This window comes from Uloborus diversus, chromosome 6 (genome assembly GCF_026930045.1).
Source record: "Uloborus diversus isolate 005 chromosome 6, Udiv.v.3.1, whole genome shotgun sequence".
Lineage (NCBI taxonomy): Eukaryota > Metazoa > Arthropoda > Arachnida > Araneae > Uloboridae > Uloborus > Uloborus diversus.
The window spans coordinates 51780008-51793690 of NC_072736.1; the positions used below are offsets into that span (position 1 = coordinate 51780008).

Genomic DNA, 13683 nt, shown 5'->3' on the forward strand with positions numbered 1-13683 from the left:
TAAACTATTCCCCGCGGGTTCGGGAGGACGAAGGTCATACATTTTTTTCTTTTTCTTTTTCTCAAGGTTGAAGCATAGCGAGCGGGGAAGCAAAGTTTAGGAAGAAGTTGTGGAAAAAATGAGGAGTCTTGTGTTTATTTTGTTGTCAAGGTATTCCGAAGTTATCACTTGTTAATAAGCCTTGTGCAATTCGAACGAACGGGTGCGTTTTAACGTGTTACTCAACTTCCAATAGACAATGTGAGTAAATGCTTATGCTTTTGAATTCATTAAATTGTACTGATCTATCTTTAGAGAGTAAAAAGTGCCTTAAAATGCTTTGGATACTCAAAAAAATTATTAAAACTTGAAAATATTTTTAGCTGTGTGTGCAGTGGGATACAACAAAAATAAAAATTTGCTCTTGTGTGTGTATGTGTGTGTGTGTGTTTACAATGGGGTCGTTTCCAAAATTTTAAAAGTTTTTTTCTGAAAGAGCATGCTTAAAAACATAGGATCTGACCATTTTTTAAATAATTTGTTTAAATTTAATATTTTAGAAGGATTACTTAAATCGGGGCGCTTTAATTGTTTACGCTTCCGTCGTGTGACATCACAAATGATGAACTGCCATTCAGTGTTGCCATTCACAGAACAAAATATTTAATTCGCATCTTTACTCACATGTATTGGCAACGATATAGTTGACAGCAAGCGTAGAGCGCAATATTTAATTCGCTCGCTTCTAATTATCATAATGTGGAAACGTAGTAGAAAGATGCGCCAAATTGCATCATTTGTGACGTCACAAAGACCACGCCTTGTTTTCCAAATTGACATTTTAAAAAATTAATTACAAAATAACTTTTGGGAAAATGAAAGTATTTTCGGGGTCCATGTTATATTTTTTTTATTCATTCTATCAATTTCAGTGACTAAAAGTAGTACTTTTGACTGAAGGAAACAAACCCATTGAGAAAGGATATGAGTAGCCGCGACTTCTACTCTTTTACCCCAAAATCAGTTCTACTCTGGCGGACTGGCCCATCGGACCTCGGGCGAGTGTGGCCTTGAACCGATGTTTTTTTTTTTTTTTTTTTTTTTTTTTTTGAGCAATCACGATTGCTTATTGCTTTTATTTTTGACAGTTTTTGGCGTCCTATCATTTTATTTTCCCACCGCCACCCTCCTCACGATCACTGTCGACCGGCTCCTCACACACATACACTTACGCCCCCCCCCCCACACACAACTACCCACACACTTATGCCAGCACACAGACACAAACACACATGCCTACACACACATACACATACCCCCTACACACAAATACACATACCAACACACACAAACACACACGCCTACATACACACACTCGTGATTGCGAAAAACATAATTGGAATTCAAGATGTCAAAATTCAATTTTTTTTTTTTTTTTTTTTTTTTTTCGCGCTATGTACCTTTCTTTTCTTTCTCTTTTTTTCCCCATCCTCGAACCATTGCGACTTTTTTTTTCACGTCTTCAAACCGGTGCAACCTTTTTTTTTTTCCGTTCTCAATCTGGTGCGCATTTGTTGTTGCTTTTTTTTTTAATTTCTTTTATACGCCCTGAAATCTGTCTGACCTTTTTTTTTTCTGCGCTCCCAGTACACCTTCGTTTTTTTTTTTTTCCTGTGGGACTTTTTTTTCGTTTTTGAGCTCTCAAAAAGGTGCGCATTTTTTTAACGCCCTTGAACTTGTGCCTCCTTTAGGAGTCAAGGCAGACTAGGGGAACTTAAAGCCCAAGATAGCAGCTTCAGTAGCGACTCGTCCGCTGTGGTGCCTCTTGATCGTGGATTAACATTGAGTTAGTAAAAAACCACAATCAAGAATCAAAGCACCCTACTTCATCATAGTAGACATGAAAAGAAAGAGGCGTTTAGCCCCAAGATGGTGGACGTTGCGATTTAAGGCTTTAGAGGGACGCAGTCAGCCTCTGCTCTAATTCCGACTCCGCCTGTACTGGCCTTAGATCATTGAGGCCATTGATCAATGGTCTAAGATACCGGCAGAGCTGCGGGCTTTGAGGGAAAATGGTCGACTCCGACTCTTGGAATTTTTAATTCGGCTCCAACTGCTTTCCCCCAAAATAATCTGACTCCGACTCCGCAGCCATGGTTTTGTGCAATTGATGCGTCTGTTACGGTGAAAGGGCTGAAATGTTAAATTTCAAGAATTCGTGCTTATTATGGTAAGATAAGGAATATGATTGGATTATAGCCCGAAAGGGAAGGTGGCGAGCCGCTTGCAGTACTCTACAAAACAACCCCGATTGTTCGAGGTAACTGGGGCCAAAAATAATCCTGCAGATCGAAAATCTGAAAAAATTTTAACAAAATAATAGAGGTTTATTTTCCAAAACATTCAAAAATGTACAAAGTTTTGACTCACTCTCTTAACAAAGAATTAGCTCTGTGTCTCATGTTTAAAACAAGTGCATTTGAATGAAGCAAGGTCAAGACAACGCTTTATGATTAATAAATTAAAATTTCTTTAAAAAAAAAAAGCGAATATTTGGCATACTTGTAGACAAGTTCTTGCTATCACACAGTATAAAATTACTACCTATGTGATTTTTAAAGTTTTTACAAAGGCAAAACTTGATCTGGATTATCTAGATATCCAAATTAACGAGGGCTGGAGAAACAAAGTTCTACTACTTCTAAAAAGCGTGATGCCTGAGAGTGACGAACGTATCAGCAGATTATGCGCGGGATATTGTTTAAAATGCGAGTATAGGACAAATGAGTAATCTATCACAAGAACACACTGTAAAAAAATTCCGAAACGTTACTGAGCATTTTCGTGTAACGCTCCGGGATTTCAGTGGTTTTTATCCACTTCCTGGAAAAATCAAGTATCATCGTCAAAAAGTTTCCTGAATTGCTACAAGTGGCACGAATTCAGAATTCTCACTGCTATAAAAAATATTTTTAGTTCCCTGTTTAAAGATTAACTAAGCGTCTTTATAAAGTATATCGGCTTCAGTTCGACTGTGGCTGGTCCAGACTGATAAGGCGTCCAAAGGGAGAAGATCAGTTAATGAACTACGTGGTTTTGCTAGAATTGCAGGCGAGTAAATAATTCTTGATACTTGCTTGCAGTTCTGGGTTAGCTTTGACCATGCTAATAATACTGCTTTCGGAGCATTCCTGAAAATGTAGGAAAGCACCAAGCTATTATATCATACTCTAAAGTTCCAGAGACACGACCAGCTGCTATAAACAGGACGATTTCTGAATATTTCACGAGGTTTCTAGGATAATTTCAGAAAGGTTACTGAATTTTAGCGGACAACGTTCCTGGTTTTTGTAAGATATGTTACTGGAAGAAATTGGGCACATCAGCTGCCCATTATTTTCCAGGAACGTTTCTGAATCGTTTTTACAGTGCACTTAATCACTTTTTAGGATACTTGTTTTTCGGCATTTCTTCATCCATACTTGCCAACTTTTACGGATTAGGCGTACATTTACGCGTTTTGGTTGCTTTTATACGCTTTTACGCATCAGTCCCGATTTTTTACGCATTTCCAAATCTAAATGCATCGGCCTAGGTACATTTCTCCCGTTTTGGTTTGTTGTGAGATTCTACCGCATGGATATCGCTAATTTTGTGCTTACCATTATTTTTAACTCTTTTTATTCTCATGTTCCATACCAGAGGATTTGCACGATCACCATTTTGCCGCGAAATTTTATATTAGTTACAACCAAGTTAAATCAAGCTAGATTATTCAAAATTTTAACAAGAAGTTCTGTCTAGAACTAAACGAGCCTACTTTCCCATATTCCAATATCGACTTTCTAGTATCTGATCAGTATTCTCAAAATTTGCTAAAATGGTAAATTATTTCAAATATATTTTTTTAATATTTTAAGCTGATTTCGAGAAATAAAGTATGCCTCGCTCATCTAAAGAATTAGATGCGTAAAAAATAAATAAAAGAACAAATAAAATTGCAGCACCTTTTAAACAAATCAGCTAAATACATTTTTTCCATCAAAAAAACAATCTTCAACCGCTTTCGAAAAGGAAAAAAAAAAAAAGAATTCAAATTAAAAGCTCATTAAAATAAATACATCATATCAAAAAAAAAATCGTTTGTTTTTCCCCTGTTGCCAAAAATTGTTTTAAGAATAAATTAATGTACTTTCAAAAATAAATAAAAACAATAAAATGTCAACTTAAAAAAATAATTTTCACTGTCGAAAAAAAAATCGTCTGCGCATATCTTTATGTAGAAACATAAAGGACTCCGAATTTCTCCGCCCAAAACCAGGGCCGGATTTGGAAGTGTGGAGGCCCCGGGGCAACGAAAGAGTGGAGGCCCCTAATCAGGGTTCGAAAATATCATTATATTTTCGAAAATATCCGATACTTTGATGTATATCCGAATATTTTGATATATATGTATATATCCGATTTTTCGACCCGTGAAAGTTAGGATATTTTGTAAAAATTTTATTGTGGGGGGCCCCTTTGTTGTGTAGGCCCCGGGGCAGCAGCCCCGCCTGCCCTCCCCTAAATCCGGCCCTGCCCAAAACTGAATACATAAATTAAAACTTTAGCTTGAAAGAAAAATAAAAAAATATTAAAAACAATTATTTCACAGTAAAAACCATGGCTACGGAGTCAGAGTCGGAGTCCATCTGATTTTGGGACAAAAGAGTTAGATTCGAGAGCCGAAAGTTTTAAATTCAAAGACTCGGAGTTAGAATCGGTCATTTCCCCAAAAAGTCCGCAAGTCTAACAATATTTGCAGAGTCTGAGTCGGACTTATTATTTGATATAGGAGTCGGAGTCAGAGTCGAATTTCCAAGAGTCGGAGTAAGTCATTTTTCCTCCGTGCATAATTTTTTGCCAAAGCTACGAAGTCAGATTCAAAGTCGGGGAGTCGGAGTCCGAGTAATTTTCGGGCACAGGAATCGGAGTCGGAGTCAGGAGCCCCAAAATTATCGGAGTTGGAGTTGGGAGTAGGTCATTAAGAGCTATTTCCAACAAAGTTTGTTTGAAGTAAATCCTCCTTTAAGTTCGGAATCTATATTGACTTTCAGTTTCCCCGTAGGTACTAATGTTAAAAGATTTGAACTGTTCAAAATTGAACGAAAAATTGTTCAAATAAAAAAAATGAACTATGGGAATGAGATGTCCTCGCCGAGATCTTTCTAACAAAAAAAAAATTTGTTCGAATCGGACTACTCATTCAAAAGTTATTGGGGGGGGGGGGGGGACAGACAGACAGACCGACAGACATTTTTCCCCATCTCAATACTCTACTTTCCAATTTTTAATTTTTCAATATTTATCTGACTATTTTATTTATTTTTGACTTTTTTTTTTTTTTGCTTTTTTGGATATTTTTGAGATGCATTAAGCCTTCTTTCATGCTTTTTTCTTCTTTCTCTGACTTTTACTGGGAAAGTAGGCTAAAAATTGATTAAAGACGTTTCGGATAGCGATGGTATATCGAAATTAGATTATCGAATTTTGGTGATTATATCAGTTAATTTAAACGCTAAATATATTAATGTATCCAAAATCTCCAAAATTTAATCAATTAGGCCTGAGGTTCAACTACATCGACGTGAGGATACGAGGTGGTGTTATACTAGGCTTTTGATGAAATTGGAACCTTTCAACAATCTGGTTTTTGTTCAAGAGGGCACTATCCAAATTTAAAATAGCAATATCTCCTTGATTTTTTAATTCGAAATGTTTTATCCTGAACAGATCTGTGATGCCTTTGTGCTCAATTCTGTACTTCCCTCCCCCCCCCCCCTCCAAAAAAAAAGAAAAAAAAACATAGTAAAACAATTTTGCTGTAAACCTTATTCGTTTCTTTCACTCCCTGAACATTTCTGGAAAATGAATACGTTCCCTTTTAAAAAATTGAATTCATGTTATCAATTAGGTGTTTGGTAAAGCCTTTAATCAGCACGCTTCCTACCAATCCTGAGACGTTCAACACGTCAATCGACTCCACTTTGGCAAACTCCTTGAAGTTTATTCACTTTTCTCACTGCATAAGTACTTTTTTTAAAAAATGGCTACCAAAGTTAAAAGCGGCTAACATTTTTTATGACTCGAGGATCAAATTTAGCTGGACGGATTTAGTCGGCACAGGTGAATAATTCATCAAGAAAAGAACTGTCAGATTAAAATAGGCGAAAATAAATCTGCTTCATCACTCCCTCCCCCGCACACTTCATTAAGCCATTCTAGATGATAATGATGTATGCTTTATTTGTACAGAACCTGTCTGCAAAGCAGCATTAAAAGGAAATCAAGAATAAATTTTGTGCGATGATTCACAAAAATCAACACCATTACCATGTACTTTTATGAAATGAATCTCGCATAATTTTAGACGGTCGTAAATTTTACCGCAAGGTATCTTTTGTGGTACTCATTAGATTATTTTTTAGTTTCGTTATTAATCTACCAAAACTGGCATTAAGAAGAATTATACGTTTTGAGTAATATATTTGTTTCAAAATAGTTAATTAATGTTACGTCATCATCATATGAGCGTATCGTTAATAAATTTTAATCAAAGGTAATTTGTTAATTCTGAAAAGTTTTGCTTTTATATTCAAAGATTTGAAATGGTGTATAACGCGGGGGTGTTCGTTCCACTGGTATCATCTGGGTCAGCTAGTTGTAGCGCTTTAGTGGAATAAATAATTAACATTTTGAAGAAAAAACAAATGTTTAGATGTATGTATAGGAGAGTCATTTCGATCCAGGAAGCTATTTGCGAAGAAATAGATTTCTTTTTAGCTTATTTTTAAAAAGTGCAAAATGAAAGAAATCACATGGTAGTTCCTTGTCAAAATTATAATATTAATAGAAATGGCACGTAGTATCAAAATGTTATCTCAACTGTTTCATGGCGTTGAGAACAAATGAACAACTGATTTTAAACTCGTAAAAAGATTGATCAAAACCATAACATTAATGGAAACGGCATGCAGTATCAAAATGTTATCTCTACTGTATCATGGTGAAAAGAACGTATCAGCAACTGCTTTGAAATTCGCAAAGAAATAGTTTTTGAATTCTTCAATTCTACTTAATATGTTTGGAAGCTATGATTTTCTTATTTGCGTAATATTTTATAGTTAAAATATAAATTAATTTATAAAAACTCAAATGAGGACTGATTTTATTCAATAATCTTGCCCTTGTGTTTTAATCATTTTGACAATGTTCCTAATTCAAGCCGCTCAAATAGCGTATTGTTGAAATTATATAGGGTTTAATATTTAATTGGCTAGAAAAGTTAAAGATATTTTACGTAAAAATTCAAAGTATATAAGTGCATAATATTTATGAACTTAAGGCCTTAAAGGATTCCAAAACACATTTAAAAATAAAGTCATGAAAGCTTTGGTATGAAACATTGCACGGGGGTCGGGAGTGCCCTTTCCAATTTCCGGGGTTCCTCCAAAAATTGTTTCTGCATCCGCCCCTGTATGCACGGATGCGAACTTTTTTTTTTAATATAAAATTAAAATAACAAACAGAAAACTTATTTCTGAAACTTGCCAGAGAGTGCAGCACAGGGTATTCTTGCCTTTTTTTTTATTTTGAGCCAAATATTGAGCCAAATATATTGAGCCAAATATATTTAAAATACCGAAGTGGCGCCAAATTGAGCGGCCTAGCTCACAATTACCCTGCATGACAGCATAAAACAACAAAGTCTCTTTGCCTTCTGTAGAAAAAAAGAAAAAAAAACTTCCATTTTTTTTAGGTATTCCCCGTTGTAGTTTTGATATAAGAGTTTATCAGTTGGGCGAAAATATTTGGTCACAAACAAACTGCGTACTTTGACAATGAAAGCTTTTGTTACCGAGACTTGTTTCCCAACTGCTATCTTTTCATTTTTGCCAAGTCGGAGATCAAAATTATAGATAAAGATGAAGCAATACTCATCCGATAAGATATCATTCCTTTTTTCTTGCGACGATAGTTTATTGTGATGAAAGACATTTGTAATACTACAGAATTTTATCAGAAGAGAAATTGAGTCAAATGTGCTATAAGAAAAACTCTAGTCATTAGTAATTGTTTTCCTTGTTTCTTTCATTTTTAGTGAAATAAAATGATTATTTTCGTAGGGTAAATTCACCGTCATGAAGCCATCTATAATGTCACAACATTCCTTAGAAATAACATAATCTAGAAAGAAGTAAGTTGCCGCCCTTAAGCCAGGTCACTGGCAGGACTTACATGCAATTACCGAGAGCCCGGTAGTTTTCACATCCAGAGACTGCAGTTTCGTCCTTGTTATGAACTCATCAATCTGGGATGGTCAAATACCGAGCTGGAGGCAAAAGTTTTCTCATTGTAGTTGAGATTACCAACAAACTGGTAGCTAAAATGAATAGCGAGAGTTCGCTTACGACATTGTGGTGGACTTGATACTGGCTCATTGCAGAGACATTTATACTACTTTCCAAAAAGGAGAAGAGTACAAATAGCTCAGTAAATTTACGATTTTTGCACCACAAGTTTATAACTAAGAAATATTTTCAGTATTAGTTCCTCATAGCATGTACAGTAAATCCTAGAAAGTCCCCTAAGATCCCATGTGAGCTTCAATCCAAAATGGCGGATCAATGATGACCGCCTAGTACTTTTTGTTTTCCTTATAACTCGGTCAAAAATAAAAGTTTTTCAGTTCTAAAACTAGTATGTTGTGGCCATCACGAAACTTTCTTCTATATTTTTCTTCTTTTTTTTTCTGATCCCTCCCCATGCTTGACGAGGAAGCAATATTCCCAACAAAAACAAAATGACACATGCAAAAACTTGACGACTATCCCAATGTCTGAATTATTGCAAAAGCAAAGCAAAGAGCGAAAACTGAAAGTTATTTTAAAAGCCTTGCTTGAATTAATTACAAATATTTTATTTGTTAACAAACATAAGATGGCAACAGTTAAAAATTTTAAATCATTGAGATAATATTTCCTACATAGACTAATAATAAGAGTAGACCGAGCTATGGCAACCCTTTTGCTGCTCATAAACCAAACCATGTGACTGGTGGATATCCTAGCAACAGCGGGCGTTAATCGTAGCAGACGATCAACGTCAACGCGAAATAAAATAAATAGAATTGATGGAACACGGAAGAATGATCTTTTATGGAGTCCGATTTGTAAATTTGTTATTCTAAGTTGTAAATATTTTGTTAATATAGTGAGTTTTTCGTTTAGATAGTATTGTGCATTTTCTTTAGTCAATTTCAATAACTCTCTAAGCAATAAAAGATGCAAGCGACCAAGAAGAATCAGCAAACGGTAAGATTTTTACCTACAGTTTCAATTTAAGATACCGATTAGTACATTTTTGCGTTAACGCAAAACGTTTACGCCATTTCGTTCACGCCAACGCTGACAGCTCCAAATGAAATAAAAGTTACCGAAAACTGATCAAAAACTATTACTAATGTCAAAATAATGCATGACTAAAAGAAAAACAGTTCAATCTCTGCACCTGGAAGTTTTTTTTAATGAAAACACATTGTCTTAAAATACATGTCGAGTGCCAAACTATAGATAATGCTGCCATCTAGCAACCATGCTGCCAAAGTCTTCGCCAAGCCCTTCCACTAGTCACATGATACATCTATGAACCAATTTTCTTTATCAACAAGAATGAGAAAGCTCGGTCTACTCTTATTATTAGTCTATGATTTCCTACCATTTCCATACAATTAAAATCACGAGAAATACGCAGACGACAATCTATTACGATTTATCTTTCTTATTGTTGCATTAATAAAAATATTTTTATTCGCAAAAAAAAAAAAAAAATCAACACCTCTTGGAGCGATTGGCGTCAAAATAGAACCAAAGCCTGTTTACATATGGATTCACATATATTCCAAATTTCAACCAGAACGTAGCATTACTTCTTGAGATAGGGCACTCAAAATGGAAAAAAAGAACGGGTGATTGCGCTACCCCCCCCTTTTTAGCTGTTGACACAAAAATAAAATCAGTTCTTATACCCACTAAGGGCTACTTGCCGATAAATTTTTCTTTCAATCCGTTCATTATTTCTTGAGATACAGCAGTCACAATTGACGACAAAAAACGTTCTATAGCTCAACCCCCCTTTTGAGTTATTGACACCAAAATTGAATCAGCACCTGTTCCTGTTAATACCAACATATGGACCAAATTTTGTTTGATTCCGCCAGTAACTTCCTGAGGAATAGCAAGCACGCGTAACTCGAAAAACGTCCCATTGCTCCACCCCCCTTGGAGGAATTCGCGCCAAAAACTAATGGGCACAAGTTCACATAGGGGCACATCTGTGTACTAAATTTCGTTCGATTTCATGCGGTAGTTTTTGTTGTAGAGCGGCCACAAAAAACTGGTCACACACAGACGTGACACACATACATACACACACACACACACACACACACACACATACATACATACACACACACACACACAGACAGACAGACATTTTCCAAAAATGGTCGAAATGGACTCAGCACACCTCAAAACGTTCGAATCCGTCAAAATTCGAAATTCGAAAATTTGCACGAATCCAATACTTTCTTCTATATATTAGATATAGAAGAAAGTAAAAACATGTATACTCTAAAAGTAATACTGTTTCGAAACATACTCTAAAATAACCATTAAAAAAGTTCAAACTATTGTTTTGACATCAAAAGCTACAATTTTTACTTTCTTCTATATCTAATATATAGCAGAAAGTATTGGATTCGTGCAAATTTTCGAATTTCGAATTTTGACGGATTCGAACGTTTTGAGGTGTGCTGAGTCCATTTCGACCATTTTTGGAAAATGTCTGTCTGTCTGTGTGTGTGTGTGTATGTATGTATGTGTGTGTGTGTGTATGTATGTGTGTCACGTCTGTATGTGACCAGTTTTTTGTGGCCGCTCTACAACAAAAACTACCGCATGAAATCGAACGAAATTTAGTACACATATGTGCCCCTATGTGAACTTGTGCCCATTAGTTTTTGGCGCGAATTCCTCCAAGGGGGGTGGAGCAATGGGACGTTTTTCGAGTTACGCGTGCTTGCTATTCCTCAGGAAGTTACTGGCGGAATCAAACAAAATTTGGTCCATATGTTGGTATTAACAGGAACAGGTGCTGATTCAATTTTGGTGTCAATAACTCAAACGGGAGTTGAGCTATAGAACGTTTTTTGTCGTCAATTGTGACTGCTGTATCTCAAGAAATAATGAACGGAATGAAAGAAAAATTTATCGGCAAGTAGCCCTTAGTGGGTATAAGAACTGATTTTATTTTTGTGTCAACAGCTAAAAAGGGGGGGTAGCGCAATCACCCGTTCTTTTTTTCCATTTTGAGTGCCCTATCTCAAGAAGTAATGCTACGTTCTGGTTGAAATTTCGAATATATGTGAATCCATATGTAAACAGGCTTTGGTTCTATTTTGACGCCGATCGCTCCAAGAGGTGTTGATTTATTTTTTTTTTTGCGAATAAAAATATTTTTATTAATGCAACAATAAGAAAGATAAATCGTAATAGATTGTCGTCTGCGTATTTCTCGTGATTTTAATTGTATGGAAATGATAGGAAATATTATCTCAATGATTTAAAATTTTTAACTGTTGCCATCTTATGTTTGTTAACGAATAAAATATTTGTAATTCATTCAAGCAAGGCTTTTAAAATAACTTTCAATTTTCGCTCTTTGCTTTGCTTTTGCAATAATTCAGACATTGGGATAGTCGTCAAGTTTTTGCATGTGTCATTTTGTTTTTGTTGGGAATATTGCTTCCTCGTCAAGCATGGGGAGGGATCAGAAAAAAAAAGAAAAATATAGAAGAAAGTTTCGTGATGGCCACAACATACTAGTTATTTTCTACGTAACATGCAGCAGAACGAAAAAACTACTAAAATAAAGATTTTTTTTATGGTATTCTTTTTAAAATATGAACTGCAAAATGATTGATATATTCCATTTATTGATTAATCAAGTAGCTTTTATCCCATTTCTGAAAGAAATCTTGCTATTTCTAGCTTTGGAATGAGAATATGATAACGGAAAAAAAGTGACCTCATAAAGAATTTTCAAACGAAATTGCAGAATATCATTTATTTAGTAATTTAAAAACTGACAAAAAAAATATTTTTGAAAAGCATGTAAAATGCATAAAGAGAAGATAGTAATGTCAGTAAAAATCTAGAGAAAAAGAAGCATCAACATTCAATATCATCATCCTCATCTTCGAAACTGCACAGAAGTTGAATTTTTACATGTTTCACCTAAACAATGCATGCAAGACTTGGAACATTAAAAGTCTGCGTTTTCATTGGCATCTAGATCACAGTCTCACATAATTACAGTTAATTTGTAGTCACAAAACATAAAATGCGGAATTCCTTCGGAAGTTTCGGGAAGTGACAAAAGCGTTGTGAACAGTCCACCTCCTTTCATAACACATCCCCATTTAATTGGATTCGTGTTTTTCATAAGCCACTGTTGTACTATTGGATAAACACAAAATGGATGCTGTGAAGCAACTGCACTTGTGAGTGGAAGAGTTGCCAAGCTTTAAATTTTGAAGAAGGAGTTTTGGTTACTTCATTATTATAGCGGTTGTATCGTAAGATGTCTAGAGAATTAAGTGTAACTCCCACCAAAAAGCTATTTCAGCAACACTTCTACAATCTGGGTGACCTTTTCTGGATGGATCAAGCTGAAAACTACTGAGCTGTGAGATCAGAAAAAGCAGTTTGGGATTTTCCTTTAGCAACTTGAAAGCTCAAGATTTACTCTTTCTGAATGTAGCTGACGTGGAGTCGGAGTCACATCCTGTGGCTGCGTGGAGCAAAAGAAGAGGAACCTTCAAGGGACCAGGGACTTCGGACCATGTACTTTCATTACATTTTTTTTTTTGAATCAAATTGGTTTGGAGGTAAAAAAATACAGCGATGTTCCAGATATACCTCTTTCACTTAGAATCGAGAGCAGATATATGTATCAGTAGCTATTACTGCGACTGACCTGGAGCTGTTCTGGCATGTTTTTATCACAATTGAGCATTTAATACATTGGCTTCCCTATCCACTGATACAACATTGCTCCTAATCGGAAGTATTCCTTCATAATTTGAATTAATCTTGATTTGTTCTCAGAATTCCGCAAAAAGTTAGGCTATAAATTCGTCCCCACTACATTTTCTTCAAAAAGCAGTAGTCTCAGACATTTTCGACATCACTTTTCTTCGTTTCTTCCCAATGTTAGTTAGTAATGCATCAGCGTATCCATTAAAAACCACTGCTTCATATAAAAAGATTTTTTTTTTTTTGAAAACACCTGAAGTATTTGAGGAATATGTATTTTTATTATATTTCGGACTCGTCCCATTCCAAATGCGTGCATAACAAATCCTTCATCCTAATTGGATAATGAGATTGGTGGTGGGTGGCTTAACAAAAGGCTCTACTAATTCAACGATAGCTGCCACGCTTGTGTTTTTATCCTTTCGCAGAGAAACCCAACCAAAAAGCGAGGGTAGTTGAGGGGCACATTCATATTTGAGATGTCTCGTAAATTATCATTTGATTTGAAAACAGCAGCATCCTGGTCAAAAACTGTGGAAGACTGAACAGAACGCTCATTTAGTAATAA

At 35.5% G+C, this 13683-nt stretch overlaps 1 protein-coding gene across 1 annotated transcript in view; it reads left to right on the forward strand.

Moving 5' to 3' along the window:
* Positions 1-32: 32 nt before the first annotated feature.
* The window catches only part of LOC129225265 (dimethylglycine dehydrogenase, mitochondrial-like), an 84989-nt gene continuing 71338 nt past the window's right edge, over positions 33-13683 (forward strand). The window contains exon 1 of the mRNA XM_054859848.1: positions 33-240. The gene's annotated coding sequence lies outside the window, so the exon portion shown is untranslated. The remainder of the gene's footprint in view (positions 241-13683) is intronic.